Raw genomic sequence first — 16,021 nt, forward strand, 5'->3', positions numbered from 1 at the left:
CTACTGTTATAACAAATATGATTGGTGGCACTAGTTGGCAAGTGGGCCTGGCACACACGCTGGCAGGCAGGCAACTGCAATTAGATTACACTAGCAGACTGATGTAAAAGTTTTTTTAAACATAATTTACACTAATGTTACACCAGATATGTCTGGTGGCACTGAGGAAGTAGGCACAGTATGTGCCGTGAGCCTGACACACAGGCTGGCAGTGGCAGGCTGGCCTGGCAACTGAAATTAGATTACACTAGCAGACTGATGTAAAAAAAATTTAAAAAAATTTACACTAATTTTACAACAGATATGAGTGGTGGCACTGAGGTAGTAAGCACAGTATATGCTATGATCCTGACACACAGGCTGGCAGTGGGAGGCTGGCCTGGCAACTGAAATTAGATTACACTAGCAGACTAATGTAAAAGTTTTTTTTTTTTTTAAATTTACACTAATGTTACACCAGATATGACTGGTGGGACTTAGGAAGTAGGCACAGTATATGCTGTGAGCATGACACACAGGCTGGCAGTGGCAGGCTGGCCTGGCAACTGAAATAAGATTACACTAGCAGACTGATGTAAAAGTTTTTTTTTTAAATTTACACTAATGTTACCCCAGATATGACTGGTGGGACTGAGCAAGTAGGCACAGTATTTGCTGTGAGCCTGACACACAGGCTGGCAGTGGCAGGCTGGCCTGGCAACTGAAATTAGATTACACTAGCAGACTGATGTAAAAGGTTTTTTTTAAAATTTACACTAATGTTACACCAGATATGACTGGTGGCACTGAGGAGGTAGGCACAGTATATGCTGTGAGCCTGACACACAGGCTGGCAGTGGCAGGCTGGCCTGGCAACTGAAATTAGATTACACTAGCAGACTGATGTAAAAAATTTTTTTTAAAAAAATTACACTAATGTTACACCAGATATAAGTGGTGGCACTGAGGAAGTAGGCACAGTAAATGCTGTGAGCCTGACACACAGGCTGGCAGTGGCAGGCTGGCCTGGCAACTGAAATTAGATTACACTAGCAGACTGATGTAAAAGTTTTTTTTAAAAAAATTACACTAATGTTACAACAGATATGAGTGGTGGCACTGAGGAAGTAAGCACAGTATATGCTATGATCCTGACACACAGGCTGGCAGTGGGAGGCTGGCCTGGCAACTGAAATTAGATTACACTAGCAGACTAATGTAAAAGTTTTTTTTTTTTTTTAAATTTACACTAATGTTACACCAGATATGACTGGTGGGACTTAGGAAGTAGGCACAGTATATGCTGTGAGCATGACACACAGGCTGGCAGTGGCAGGCTGGCCTGGCAACTGAAATAAGATTACACTAGCAGACTGATGTAAAAGTTTTTTTTTAAATTTACACTAATGTTACCCCAGATATGACTGGTGGGACTGAGCAAGTAGGCGCAGTATTTGCTGTGAGCCTGACACACAGGCTGGCAGTGGCAGGCTGGCCTGGCAACTGAAATTAGATTACACTAGCAGACTGATGTAAAAGGTTTTTTTTTAAATTTACACTAATGTTACACCAGATATGACTGGTGGCACTGAGGAGGTAGGCACAGTATATGCTGTGAGCCTGACACACAGGCTGGCAGTGGCAGGCTGGCCTGGCAACTGAAATTAGATTACACTAGCAGACTGATGTAAAAATTTTTTTTTTTAAAAATTACACTAATGTTACACCAGATATAAGTGGTGGCACTGAGGAAGTAGGCACAGTAAATGCTGTGAGCCTGACACACAGGCTGGCAGTGGCAGGCTGGCCTGGCAACTGAAATTAGATTACACTAGCAGACTGATGTAAAAGTTTTTTTAAAAAAATTACACTAATGTTACAACAGATATGAGTGGTGGCACTGAGGAAGTAAGCACAGTATATGCTATGATCCTGACACACAGGCTGGCAGTGGGAGGCTGGCCTGGCAACTGAAATTAGATTACACTAGCAGACTAATGTAAAAGTTTTTTTTTTAATTTACACTAATGTTACACCAGATATGAGTGGTGGGACTTAGGAAGTAGGCACAGTTTATGCTGTGAGCCTGACACACAGGCTGGCTGTGGCAGGCTGGCCTGGCAACTGAAATAAGATTACACTAGCAGACTGATGTAAACGTTTTTTTTTTTAATTTACACTAATGTTACACCAGATATGACTGGTGGCACTGAGGAAGTAGGCACATTATATGCTGTGAGCCTGACACACAGGCTGGCAGTGGCAGGCTGGCCTGGCAACTGAAATTAGATTACACTAGCAGACTGATGTAAAAGTTTTTTTTTTTTTAAAAATACACTAATGTTACACCAGATATGAGTGGTGGCACTGAGGAAGTAGGCACAGTATATGCTGTGAGCCTGACACACAGGCTGGTAGTGGCAGGCTGTTCTGGCAACTGAAATTAGATTACACTAGCAGACTGATGTTTCACAGTCAAAAAAGTTTTTTTTTTTAAATATTAACACTACTGTTACAAGAAATATGAGTGGTGCCACTAACTTGGCAAGTTTGCCTGGCACACACGCTGGCAGGCAAGCAACTGCAATTATATTACACTAGCAGACTGATGTTTCACAGTCAAAAAAGTTTTTTTAAAAATATTTACACTACTGTTATAACAAATATAATTGGTGGCACTAGTTGGCAAGTGGACCTGGCACACACGCTGGCAGGCAGGCAACTGCAATTAGATTACACTAGCAGACTGATGTTTTACAGTCCAAAAAGTTTTTTTTTTAAATATTGACACTACTGTTACAACAAATATGAGTGATGCCACTAACATGGCAAGTGGGCCTGGCACACACGCTGGCAGGCAGGCAACTGAAATTAGATTACACTAGCAGACTGATGTTTCACAGTCAAAATTTAAAAAAAAAAAAATATTTACACTACTGTTATAACAAATATGAGTGGTGACACTCGTTGGCAAGTGGGCCTGGCACACACGCTGGAAGGCAGGCAACTGCAATTAGATTACACTAGCAGACTGATGTAAAAGTTATTTTTTTTAATTTACACTAATGTTACACCAGATATGAGTGGTGGCACTGAGGAAGTAGGCACAGTATATGCTGTGAGTCTGACACACAGGCTGGTAGTGGCAGGCTGGCCTGGCAACTGAAATTAGATTACACTAGCAGACTGATGTTTCACAGTCAAAAAAGTTTTTTTTAAAATATTTACACTACTTTTATAACAAATATGATTGGTGGCACTAGTTGGCAAGTGGGCCTGGCACACACGCTGGCAGACAGGCAACTGCAATTAGATTACACTAGCAGACTGATGTTTCACAGTCCAAAAAGTTTTTTTTTTTAAATATTTACACTACTGTTAAAAGAAATATGAGTGGTGCCACTAACTTGGCAAGTGGGCCTGGCACACACGCTGGCAGGCAGGAAACTGCAATAAGATTACACTAGCAGACTGATGTTTCACAGTCAAAAAAGTTTTTTTTTTAAATATTTACACTACTGTTACAACAAATATGAGTGGTGCCACTAACTTGGCAAGTGGGCCTGGCACACACGCTGGCAGGCAGGAAACTGCAATAAGATTACACTAGCAGACTGATGTTTCACAGTCAAAAAAGTTTTTTTTTTAAATATTTACACTACTGTTACAACAAATATGAGTGGTGCCACTAACTTGGCAAGTGGGCCTGGCACACACACTGGCAGGCAGGCAACTGCAATTAGATTACGCTAGCAGACTGATGTTTCACAGTCAAAAAGTTTTTTTTAAATATATTTACACTACTGTTATAACAAATATGATTGGTGGCACTAGTTGGCAAGTGGGCCTGTCACACACAGGCTAGCAGTGGCAGGCTGGCCTGGCAACTGAAATTAGATTACACTAGCAGACTGATGTAAAAGTTTTATTTAAAAAAATTTACACTAATGTTACAACAGATATGAGTGGTGGCACTGAGGAAGTAAGCACAGTATATGCTATGATCCTTACACACAGGCTGACAGTGGGAGGCTGGCCTGGCAACTGAAATTAGATTACACTAGCAGACTAATGTAAAAGTTTTTTTTTTTTTTAAATTTACACTAATGTTACACCAGATATGACTGGTGGGACTTAGGAAGTAGGCACAGTATATGCTGTGAGCATGACACACAGGCTGGCAGTGGCAGGCTGGCCTGGCAACGTAAATAAGATTACACTAGCAGACTAATGTTAAAGTTTTTTTTTTTTTTTAAATTTACACTAATGTTACCCCAGATATGACTGGTGGGACTGAGCAAGTAGGCGCAGTATTTGCTGGCAGTGGCAGGCTGGCCTGGCAACTGAAATTAGATTACACTAGCAGACTCATGTAAAAGTTTTTTTTAAAAAAAATTACAGTAATGTTACACCTGATATAAGTGGTGGCACTGAGGAAGTAGGCACAGTAAATGCTGTGAGCCTGACACACAGGCTGGCATTGGCAGGCTGGCATGGCAACTGAAATTAGATTACACTAGCAGACTGATGTAAAAGTTTTTTTAAAAAAAATAACACTAATATTACAACAGATATGAGTGGTGGCACTGAGGAAGTAAGCACAGTATATGCTATGATCCTGACACACAGGCTGGCAGTGGGAGGCTGGCCTGGCAACTGAAATTAGATTACACTAGCAGACTAATGTTTTTTTTTTTTTTTTTTAATTTACACTAATGTTACACCAGATATGAGTGGTGGGACTTAGGAAGTAGGCACAGTATATGCTGTGAGCCTGACTTGGCAAGTGGACCTGGCACACACGCTGGCAGGCAGGCAACGTCTATTAGATTACACTGGCAGACTGATGTTTCACAGTCAAAAACGTTTTTTTTAAATATTTACTCTACTGTTATAACAAATATGAGTGGTGCCACTAACTTGGCAAGTGGGCCTGGCACACACACTGGCAGGCAGGCAACTGCAAATAGATTACGCTAGCAGACTGATGTTTCACAGTCAAAAAGTTTTTAAAAAAAATATTTACACTACTGTTATAACAAATATGATTGGTGGCACTAGTTGGCAAGTGGGCCTGGCACACACGCTGGCAGGCAGGCAACTGCAATTAGATTACACTAGCAGACTGATGTAAAAGTTTTTTTAAAAATAATTTACACTAATGTTACACCAGATATGTCTGGTGGTACTGAGAAAGTAGGCACAGTATGTGCCGTGAGCCTGACACACAGGCTGGCAGTGGCAGGCTTGCCTGGCAACTGAAATTAGATTACACTAGCAGACTGATGTAAAAGTTTTTTTAAAAATAATTTACACTAATGTTACAACAGATATGAGTGGTGGCACTGAGGAAGTAAGCACAGTTTATGCTATGATCCTGACACACAGGCTGGCAGTGGGAGGCTGGCCTGGCAACTGAAATTAGATTACACTAGCAGACTAATGTAAAAGTTTTTTTTTTTTTTTAAATTTACACTAATGTTACACCAGATATGACTGGTGGGACTTAGGAAGTAGGCACAGTATATGCTGTGAGCATGACACACAGGCTGGCAGTGGCAGGCTGGCCTGGCAACGCAAATAAGATTACACTAGCAGACTGATGTAAAAGTTTTTTTTTTTTAAATTTACACTAATGTTACCCCAGGTATGACTGGTGGGACTGAGTAAGTAGGCGCAGTATTTGCTGTGAGCCTGACACACAGGCTGGCAGTGGCAGGCTGGCCTGGCAACTGAAATTAGATTACACTAGCAGACTGATGTAAAAGTTTTTTTTTTAAATTTACACTAATGTTACACCAGATATGACTGGTGGCACTGAGGAGGTAGGCACAGTATATGCTGTGAGCCTGACACACAGGCTGGCAGTGGCAGGCTGGCCTGGCAACTGAAATTAGATTACACTAGCAGACTGATGTAAAAGTTTTTTTAAAAAAAATTACACTAATGTTACACCTGATATGAGTGGTGGCACTGAGGAAGTAGGCACAGTAAATGCTGTGAGCCTGACACACAGGCTGGCATTGGCAGGCTGGCATGGCAACTGAAATTAGATTACACTAGCAGACTGATGTAAAAGTTTTTTTTTTTAAAAATTACACTAATGTTACAACAGATATGAGTGGTGGCACTGAGGAAGTAGGCACAGTATATGCTGTGAGTCTGACACACAGGCTGGTAGTGGCAGGCTGGCCTGGCAACTTAAATTAGATTACACTAGCAGACTGATGTTTCACAGTCCAAAAAGTTTTTTTTTAAAATATTTACACTACTGTTACAAGAAATATGAGTTGTGCCACTAACCTGGCAAGTGGGTCTGGCACACACGCTGGCAGGCAGGAAACTGCAATAAGATTACACTAGCAGACTGAGATTTCACAGTCAAAAAAGTTTTTTTTTAAATATTTACACTATTGTTACAACAAATATGAGTGGTGCCACTAACTTGGCAAGTGGGCCTGGCACACATGCTGGCAGGCAGGCAACTGCAATTAGATTACACTAGCAGACTGATGTTTCACAGTCAAAAAAGTTTTTTTTATTAAATATTTACACTACTTTTATAACAAATATGATTGGTGGCACTAGTTGGCAAGTGGGTCTGGCACAAACGCTGGCAGGCAGGCAACTGCAATTAGATTACACTAGCAGACTGATGTTTACAGTCAAAAAAGTTTTTTTTTTAAATATTTACACTACTTTTATAACAAATATGATTGGTGGCACTAGTTGGCAAGTGGGTCTGGCACACACGCTGGCAGGCAGGCAACTGCAATTAGATTACACTAGCAGACTGATGTTTACAGTCAAAAAAGTTTTTTTTTTTAAATATTTACACTACTGTTACAACAAATATAAGTGGTGCCACTAACTTGGCAAGTGGGCCTGACACACACGTTGGCAGGCAGGCAACTGCAATTTGATTACACTAGCAGACTGATGTTTCACAGTCAAAAAAGTTTTTTTATTAAATAATTACACTACTGTTACAACAAATATGAGTGGTGCCACTAACTTGGCAAGCGGGCCTGGCACACACGCTGGCAGGCAGGCAACTGCGATTAGATTACACTAGCAGACTGATGTTTCACAGTCAACAAAGTTTTTTTTTTTAAATATTTACTCTACTGTTATAACAAATATCAGTGGTGCCACTAACTTGGCAAGTGGGCCTGGCACACATGCTGGCAGGCAGGCAACTGCAATTAGATTACACTAGCAGACTGATGTTTCACAGTCAAAAAAGTTTTTTTTATTAAATATTTACACTACTGTTATAACAAATATGATTGGTGGCACTAGTTGGCAAGTGGGCCTGGCACACACGCTGGCAGGCAGGCAGGCAACTGCAATTAGATTACACTAGCAGACTGATGTTTCACAGTCAAAAAAGTTTTTTTATTAAATATTTACACTACTTTTATAACAAATATGATTGGTGGCAGTAGTTGGCAAGTGGGTCTGGCACACACACTGGCAGACAGGCAACTGCAATTAGATTACACTAGCAGACTGATGTTTACAGTCAAAAAAGTTTTTTTTTTTAAATATTTACACTACTGTTACAACAAATATGAGTGGTGACACTAACTTGGCAAGTGGGCCTGACACACACGTTGGCAGGCAGGCAACTGCGATTAGATTACACTAGCAGACTGATGTTTCACAATCAAAAAAGTTTTTTTTTTAAATATTTACTCTACTGTTATAACAAATATGAGTGGTGCCACTAACTTGGCAAGTGGGCCTGGCACACATGCTGGCAGGCAGGCAACTGCAATTAGATTACACTAGCAGACTGATGTTTCACAGTCAAAAAAGTTTTTTTATTAAATATTTACACTACTGTTATAACAAATATTATTGGTGGCACTAGTTGGCAAGTGGGCCTTGTACACACGCTGGCAGACAGGCAACTGCAATTAGATTACACTAGCAGACTGATGTTTCACAGTCAAAAAAGTTTTTTTTTAAATATTTACACTACTGTTACAAAAAATATGAGTGGTGCCACTAACTTGGCAAGTTGGCCTGGCACACACGCTGGCAGGCAGGCAACTGCAATTTAATTACACTAGCAGACTGATGTTTCACAGTCAAAAAAGTTTTTTTATTAAATATTTACACTACTGTTAAAACAAATATGAGTGGTGCCACTAACTTGGCAAGCATGCCTGGCACACACGCTGGCAGGCAGGCAACTGCGATTAGATTACACTAGCAGACTGATGTTTCACAGTCAAAAAAGTTTTTTTTTTTTTAAATATTTACTCTACTGTTATAACAAATATGAGTGCTGCCACTAACTTGGTAAGTGGGCCTGGCACACATGCTAGCAGGCAGGCAACTGCAATTTGATTACACTAGCAGACTGATGTTTCACAGTCAAAAAAGTTTTTTTTATTAAATATTTACACTACTTTTATAACAAATATGATTGGTGGAACTAGTTGGCAAGTGGACCTGGCACACACGCTGGCAGACAGGAAACTGCGATTAGATTACACTAGCAGACTGATGTTTCACAGTCAAAAAAGTTTTTTTTTAAAATATTTACTCTACTGTTATAACAAATATGAGTGGTGCCACTAACTTGGCAAGCGTGCCTGGCACACACGCTGGCAGACAGGAAACTGCGATTAGATTACACTAGCAGACTGATGTTTCACAGTCAAAAAAGTTTTTTTTTAAAATATTTACTCTACTGTTATAACAAATATGAGTGGTGCCACTAACTTGGCAAGTGGGCCTGGCACACATGCTGGCAGGCAGGCAACTGCAATTAGATTACACTAGCAGACTGATGTTTCACAGTCAAAAAAGTTTTTTTATTAAATATTTACACTACTGTTATAACAAATATGATTGGTGGCACTAGTTGGCAAGTGGGCCTGGCACACACGCTGGCAGACAGGCAACTGCAATTAGATTACACTAGCAGACTGATGTTTCACAGTCAAAAAAGTTTTTTTTAAAATATTTACACTTGACAAAGCATACCTGCGAAACGTACGTCGGAACTGAACTGTTCTATATTGAGTTTTATCACGTCTCTACACTAGCCAGGACACCTGGGGGCTTAGCGCTACTGTCTTGCTACTAAAGAGGTTTTGGTTTCGGCGGTCACACTCCTGCTGATCCATTTACCTCTTTGCAAGTTTGGCGATTTGAAGCATTTATTACAGCATATCTGCTTTTGTACCCTTACATTGTGGTGTTATCAAGGCTTATGTGACGCTTTTATATATTTTAAAATAAATTTGTATCCAAGTTTTGCCTAGTGTACTGTTTTCCCATCAGTATAAAGTGGGAGTGCGCATATCCTTGAGCTTAGTGGAAAGCTCCAACAAATGTGAGTAGTCATTTGTTACAAAACAACTACTTCCTCAAAGTGCCATTACAGATTCACACTATGTTGCAATTTTCTGTTTCCTTTTTTATGGGATCTCACTGAGGAATACTAACAAGCTGAAAAACTCATCCAGAGGACACAGACATATCCTTTATTCAGAACTTTATTTGGTTTTCCTTTTATGATTTTTGTTATCACATTTATTTCACATTTAAATATTTACACTACTGTTACAAAAAATATGAGTGGTGCCACTAACTTGGCAAGTTGGCCTGGCACACACGCTGGCAGGCAGGCAACTGCAATTTGATTACACTAGCAGACTGATGTTTCACAGTCAAAAAAGTTTTTTTTTAAAATATTTACTCTACTGTTATAACAAATATGAGTGCTGCCACTAACTTGGCAAGTGGGCCTGGCACACATGCTAGCAGGCAGGCAACTGCAATTTGATTACACTAGCAGACTGATGTTTCACAGTCAAAAAAGTTTTTTTATTAAATATTTACACTACTTTTATAACAAATATGATTGGTGGCTCTAGTTGGCAAGTGGGCCTGGCACACACGCTGGCAGACAGGCAACTGCAATTAGATTACACTAGCAGACTGATGTTTCAGAGTCAAAAAAGTTTTTTATTAAATATTTACATTATTGTTACAACAAATATGAGTGGTGCCACTAACTTGGCAAGTGGACCTGGCACACACGCTGGCAGGCAGGCAACTGCTTTTAGATTACACTAGCAGACTGATGTTTCACAGTCAAAAAAGTTTTTTTAAAAAAATATTTACTCTACTGTTATAACAAATATGAGTGGTGCCACTAACTTGGCAAGTGGGCCTGGCACAAACGCTGGCAGGCAGGCAACTGCAATTAGATTACACTAGCAGACTGATGTTTCACAGTCAAAAAAGTTTTTTTTTAAATATTTACTCTACATTTATAACAAATATGAGTGGTGCCACTAACTTGGCAAGTGGGCCTGGCACACATGCTGGCAGGCAGGCAACTGTAATTAGATTACACTAGCAGACTGATGTTTCACAGTCAAAAAAGTTTTTTTATTAAATATTTACACTACTTTTATAACAAATATGATTGGTGGCACTAGTTGGCAAGTGGGCCTGGCACACACGCTGGCAGACAGGCAACTGCAATTAGATTTCACTAGCAGACTGATGTTTCACAGTCAAAAAAGTTTTTTTTTTTAAATATTTACACTACTGTTACAACAAATATGAGTGGTGACACTAACTTGGCAAGTGGGCCTGACACACACGTTGGCAGGCAGGCAACTGCAATTTGATTACACTAGCAGACTGATGTTTCACAGTCAAAAAAGTTTTTTTATTAAATAATTACACTACTGTTACAACAAATATGAGTGGTGCCACTAACTTGGCAAACGGGCCTGGCACACACGCTGGCAGGCAGGCAACTGCGATTAGATTACACTAGCAGACTGATGTTTCACAATCAAAAAAGTTTTTTTTTTAAATATTTACTCTACTGTTATAACAAATATGAGTGGTGCCACTAACTTGGCAAGTGGGCCTGGCACACATGCTGGCAGGCAGGCAACTGCAATTAGATTACACTAGCAGACTGATGTTTCACAGTCAAAAAAGTTTTTTTATTAAATATTTACACTACTGTTATAACAAATATAATTGGTGGCACTAGTTGGCAAGTGGGCCTTGTACACACGCTGGCAGACAGGCAACTGCAATTAGATTACACTAGCAGACTGATGTTTCACAGTCAAAAAAGTTTTTTTTTAAATATTTACACTACTGCTACAAAAAATATGAGTGGTGCCACTAACTTGGCAAGTTGGCCTGGCACACACGCTGGCAGGCAGGCAACTGCAATTTGATTACACTAGCAGACTGATGTTTCACAGTCAAAAAAGTTTTTTTATTAAATATTTACACTACTGTTACAACAAATATGAGTGGTGCCACTAACTTGGCAAGCATGCCTGGCACACACGCTGGCAGGCAGGCAACTGCGATTAGATTACACTAGCAGACTGATGTTTCACAGTCAAAAAAGTTTTTTTTTTTTTAAATATTTACTCTACTGTTATAACAAATATGAGTGCTGCCACTAACTTGGTAAGTGGGCCTGGCACACATGCTAGCAGGCAGGCAACTGCAATTTGATTACACTAGCAGACTGATGTTTCACAGTCAAAAAAGTTTTTTTTATTAAATATTTACACTACTTTTATAACAAATATGATTGGTGGCACTAGTTGGCAAGTGGACCTGGCACACACGCTGGCAGACAGGAAACTGTGATTATATTACACTAGCAGACTGATGTTTCACAGTCAAAAAAGTTTTTTTTTAAAATATTTACTCTACTGTTATAACAAATATGAGTGGTGCCACTAACTTGGCAAGCGTGCCTGGCACACACGCTGGCAGACAGGAAACTGCGATTAGATTACACTAGCAGACTGATGTTTCACAGTCAAAAAAGTTTTTTTTTTAAATATTTACACTACTGTTACAACAAATATGAGTGGTGCCACTAACTTGGCAAGTGGGCCTGGCACATATGCTGGCAGGCAGGCAACTGCAATTAGATTACACTAGCAGACTGATGTTTCACAGTCAAAAAAGTTTTTTTATTAAATATTTACACTACTTTTATAACAAATATGATTGGTGGCACTAGTTGGCAAGTGGGTCTGGCACACACGCTGGCAGACAGGCAACTGCAATTAGATTACACTAGCAGACTGATGTTTCACAGTCAAAAAAGTTTTTTTTTAAATATTTACACTACTGTTACAACAAATATGAGTGGTGCCACTAACTTGGCAAGTTGGCCTGGCACACACGCTGGCAGGCAGGCAACTGCAATTTGATTACACTAGCAGACTGATGTTTCACAGTCAAAAAAGTTTTTTTATGAAATATTTACACTACTGTTACAAGAAATATGAGTGGTGCCACTAACTTGGCAAGCGGGCCTGGCACACACGCTGGCAGGCAGGCAACTGCGATTAGATTACACTAGCAGACTGATGTTTCACAGTCAAAAAATTTTTTTTAACCCCTTAATGACCGCAGCACTTTTCCATTTTCTGTCCGTTTGGAACCAAGGCTATTTTAAAATTTTTGCGGTGTTTGTGTTTAGCTGTAATTTTCCTCTTACTCATTTACTGTACCTACACATATTATATACTGTTTTTCTCGCCATTAAATGGACTTTCATAAGATATCATTATTTTCATCATATCTTATAATTTACTATAAAAAACATTATAAAATATGAAGAAAAAATGGAAAAAAACATACTTTTTCTAACTTTGACCCCCAAAATCTGTTACACATCTACAACCACCAAAAAACACCCATGCTAAATAGTTTCTAAATTTTGTCCTGAGTTTAGAAATACCCAATGTTTACATCTTCTTTGCTTTTTTTGCAAGTTATAGGGCCATAAATACAAGTAGCACTTTGCTATTTCCAAACCACTTTTTTTCAAAATTAGCGCTAGTTACATTGGGACACTAATATCTTTCAGGAATCCCTGAATATCGATTGACATGTATATATTTTTTTTCAAAGACATCCCAAAGTATTGATCTAGGCCCATTTTGGTATATTTCATGCCACTATTTCACCGCCAAATGCGATCAAATAAAAAAAAATTGTTCACTTTTTCACAATTTTTTTTCACAAACTTTAGGTTTCTCACTGAAATTATTTACAAACAACTTATGCAATTATAGAATAAATGGTTGTAAATGCTTCTCTGGGATCCCCTTTGTTCAGAAATAGCAGACATATATGGCTTTGGCTTTGCTTTTTGGTAATTAGAAGGCTGCTAAATGCCACTGCGCACAATACGTGTATTATGCCCAGCATTGAAGGGGTTAATTAGGGAGCATGTAGGGAGCTTCTAGGGTTAATTTTAGCTTTAGTGTAGTGTAGTAGACAACCCCAAGTATTGATCTAGGCCCTTTGGTATATTTCATGCCCCCATTTCACCGCCAAATGCGATCAAAGTAAAAAAAACTTAATTTTTTTCACAATTTTAGGTTTCTCACTGAAATTATTTACAAACAGCTTGTGCAATTATGGCACAAATGGTTGTAAATGCTTCTCTGGGATGCCCTTTGTTCAGAAATAGCAGACATATATGACTTTGCCGTTGCTTTATGGTAATTAGAAAGTCGCTAAATGCTGCTGCGCATCACACTTGTATTATGGCTAGCAGTGAAGGGGTTAATTAGGTAGTTTGTAGGGAGCTTGCAGGGTTAATTTTAGCTTTAGTGTAGAGATCAGCCTCCCACCTGACACATCCCACCCCCTGATCCCTCCCAAACAGCTCCCTTCTCTCCCCCACCCCACAATTGTCCCCTCCATCTTAAGTATTGGCAGAAAGTCTGCCAGTACTAAAATATTTTTTTTTTTTTAAAGAAAAAAAAAAAGCATATTTACATATGCTGTGTTTAGGATCCCCCCTTTACCCCCAACCTCCCTGATCCCTCCCCAAACAGCTCTCTAAGCCTCCCTCTTAGCCTTATTGGGGGCCATCTTGGGTACTGGCAGCTGTCTGCCAGTACCCAGTTTGAACAATCAAATGTTTATTTTTATTTTTTTTATTTTTTATTTTTCTGTAGTGTAGCTCAATCCAACAACCCCCCCACGGACCAACCCCCACCACCTAAATAACACCTAAGATTTTTTTTTATACATTTAAATTTTGTCCCAAAATAATTTTTTTTCCGTAGTGTATCGGTTCCCACCCGCTCCCTCTCCGTGCACGCGCCCGCCCCCTCGTGCACGCGCGCCCGCGCGCACCCCAGGACTTACCTGCCCACGATCCCGCCCCCCTCCACATGATCAGGGCCATCGATGGCCGCCACCCACCTCCCACACCGGCTCCCACCCACCAACGATACCGGCCATCGATGTCCGGTGCAGAGAGGGCCACAGAGTGGCTCTCTCTGCATTGGATGGCCGTAAAAGGTTATTGCAGGATGCCTCCATATCGAGGCATCACTGCAATAACCGGAAAGCAGCTGGAAGCGAGCAGGATCGCTTCCAGCTGCTTTCCACACCGAGGACGTGCAGGGTACGTCCTCAGGCGTTAACTGCCTTTTTTCTGAGGACGTACCCTGCACGTCCTCGGTCGTTAAAGGGTTAAATATTTACTCTACTGTTATAACAAATATGAGTGGTGCCACTAACTTGGCAAGTGGGCCTGGCACACATGCTGGCAGGCAGGCAACTGCAATTTGATTACACTAGCAGACTGATGTTTCACAGTCAAAAAAGTTTTTTTATTAAATATTTACACTACTTTTATAACAAATATGATGGGTGGCACTAGTTGGCAAGTGGGCCTGGCACACACGCTGGCAGACAGGCAACTGCAATTAGATTACACTAGCAGACTGATGTTTCACAGTCAAAAAAGTTTTTTTTTTAAATATTTACACTACTGTTATAACAAATATGAGTGGTGCCACTAACTTGGCAAGTGGGCCTGGCACACACGCTGGCAGGCAGGCAACTGCAATTTGATTACACTAGCAGACAGATGTTTCACAGTCAAAAAAGTTTTTTATTAAATATTTACAATACTGTTACAACAAATATGAGTGGTGCCACTAACTTGGCAAGTGGACCTGGCACACACGCTGTCAGGCAGGCAACAGCAATTAGATTACACTAGCAGACTGATGTTTCACAGTCAAAAAATTTTTTTAAAAAAATATTTACTCTACTGTTATAACAAATATGAGTGGTGCCACTAAGTTGGCAAGTGGGCCTGGCACACACGCTGGCAGGCAGGCAACTGCACTTAGATTACGCTAGCAGACTGATGTTTCACAGTCAAAAAGTTTTTTTTTTAAATATTTACACTACTGTTATAACAAATATGATTGGTGGCACTAGTTGGCAAGTGGGCCTGGCACACACACTGGCAGGCAGGCAACTGCAATTAGATTACACTAGCAGACTGATGTAAAAGTTTTTTTAAAAAATAATTTACACTAATGTTACACCAGATATGTCTGGTGGCACTGAGGAAGTAGGCACAGTATGTGCCATGAGCCTGACATACAGGCTGGCAGTGGCAGGCTGGCCTGGCAACTGAAATTAGATTACACTAGCAGACTGATGTAAAAGTTTTTTTTAAAAAAATTACACTAATGTTACAACAAATATGAGTGGTGGCACTGAGGAAGTAGGCACAGTATATGCCGTGATCCTGACACACAGGCTGGCAGTGGGAGGCTGGCCTGGCAACTGAAATTAGATTTCACTAGCAGAGTAATGTAAAAGTTTTTTTTTTTTTTTTAAATTTACACTAATGTTACACCAGATATGAGTGGTGGGACTTAGGAAGTAGGCACAGTATATGCTGTGAGCATGACACACAGGCTGGCAGTGGCAGGCTGGCCTGACAACTGAAATAAGATTACACTAGCAGACTGATGTAAAAGTTTTTTTTTTAATTTACACTAATGTTACACCAGATATGACTGGTGGCACTGAGGAAGTAGGCACATTATATGCTGTGAGCCTGACACACAGGCTGGCAGTGGCAGGCTGGCCTGGCAACTGAATTTAGATTACACTAGCAGACTGATGTAAAAGTTTTTTTGTTTTTTTTTAAATACACTAATGTTACACCAGATATGAATGGTGGCACTGA

The sequence above is a fragment of the Bombina bombina genome, chromosome 8 (assembly GCF_027579735.1).
Source record: "Bombina bombina isolate aBomBom1 chromosome 8, aBomBom1.pri, whole genome shotgun sequence".
NCBI lineage: Eukaryota > Metazoa > Chordata > Amphibia > Anura > Bombinatoridae > Bombina > Bombina bombina.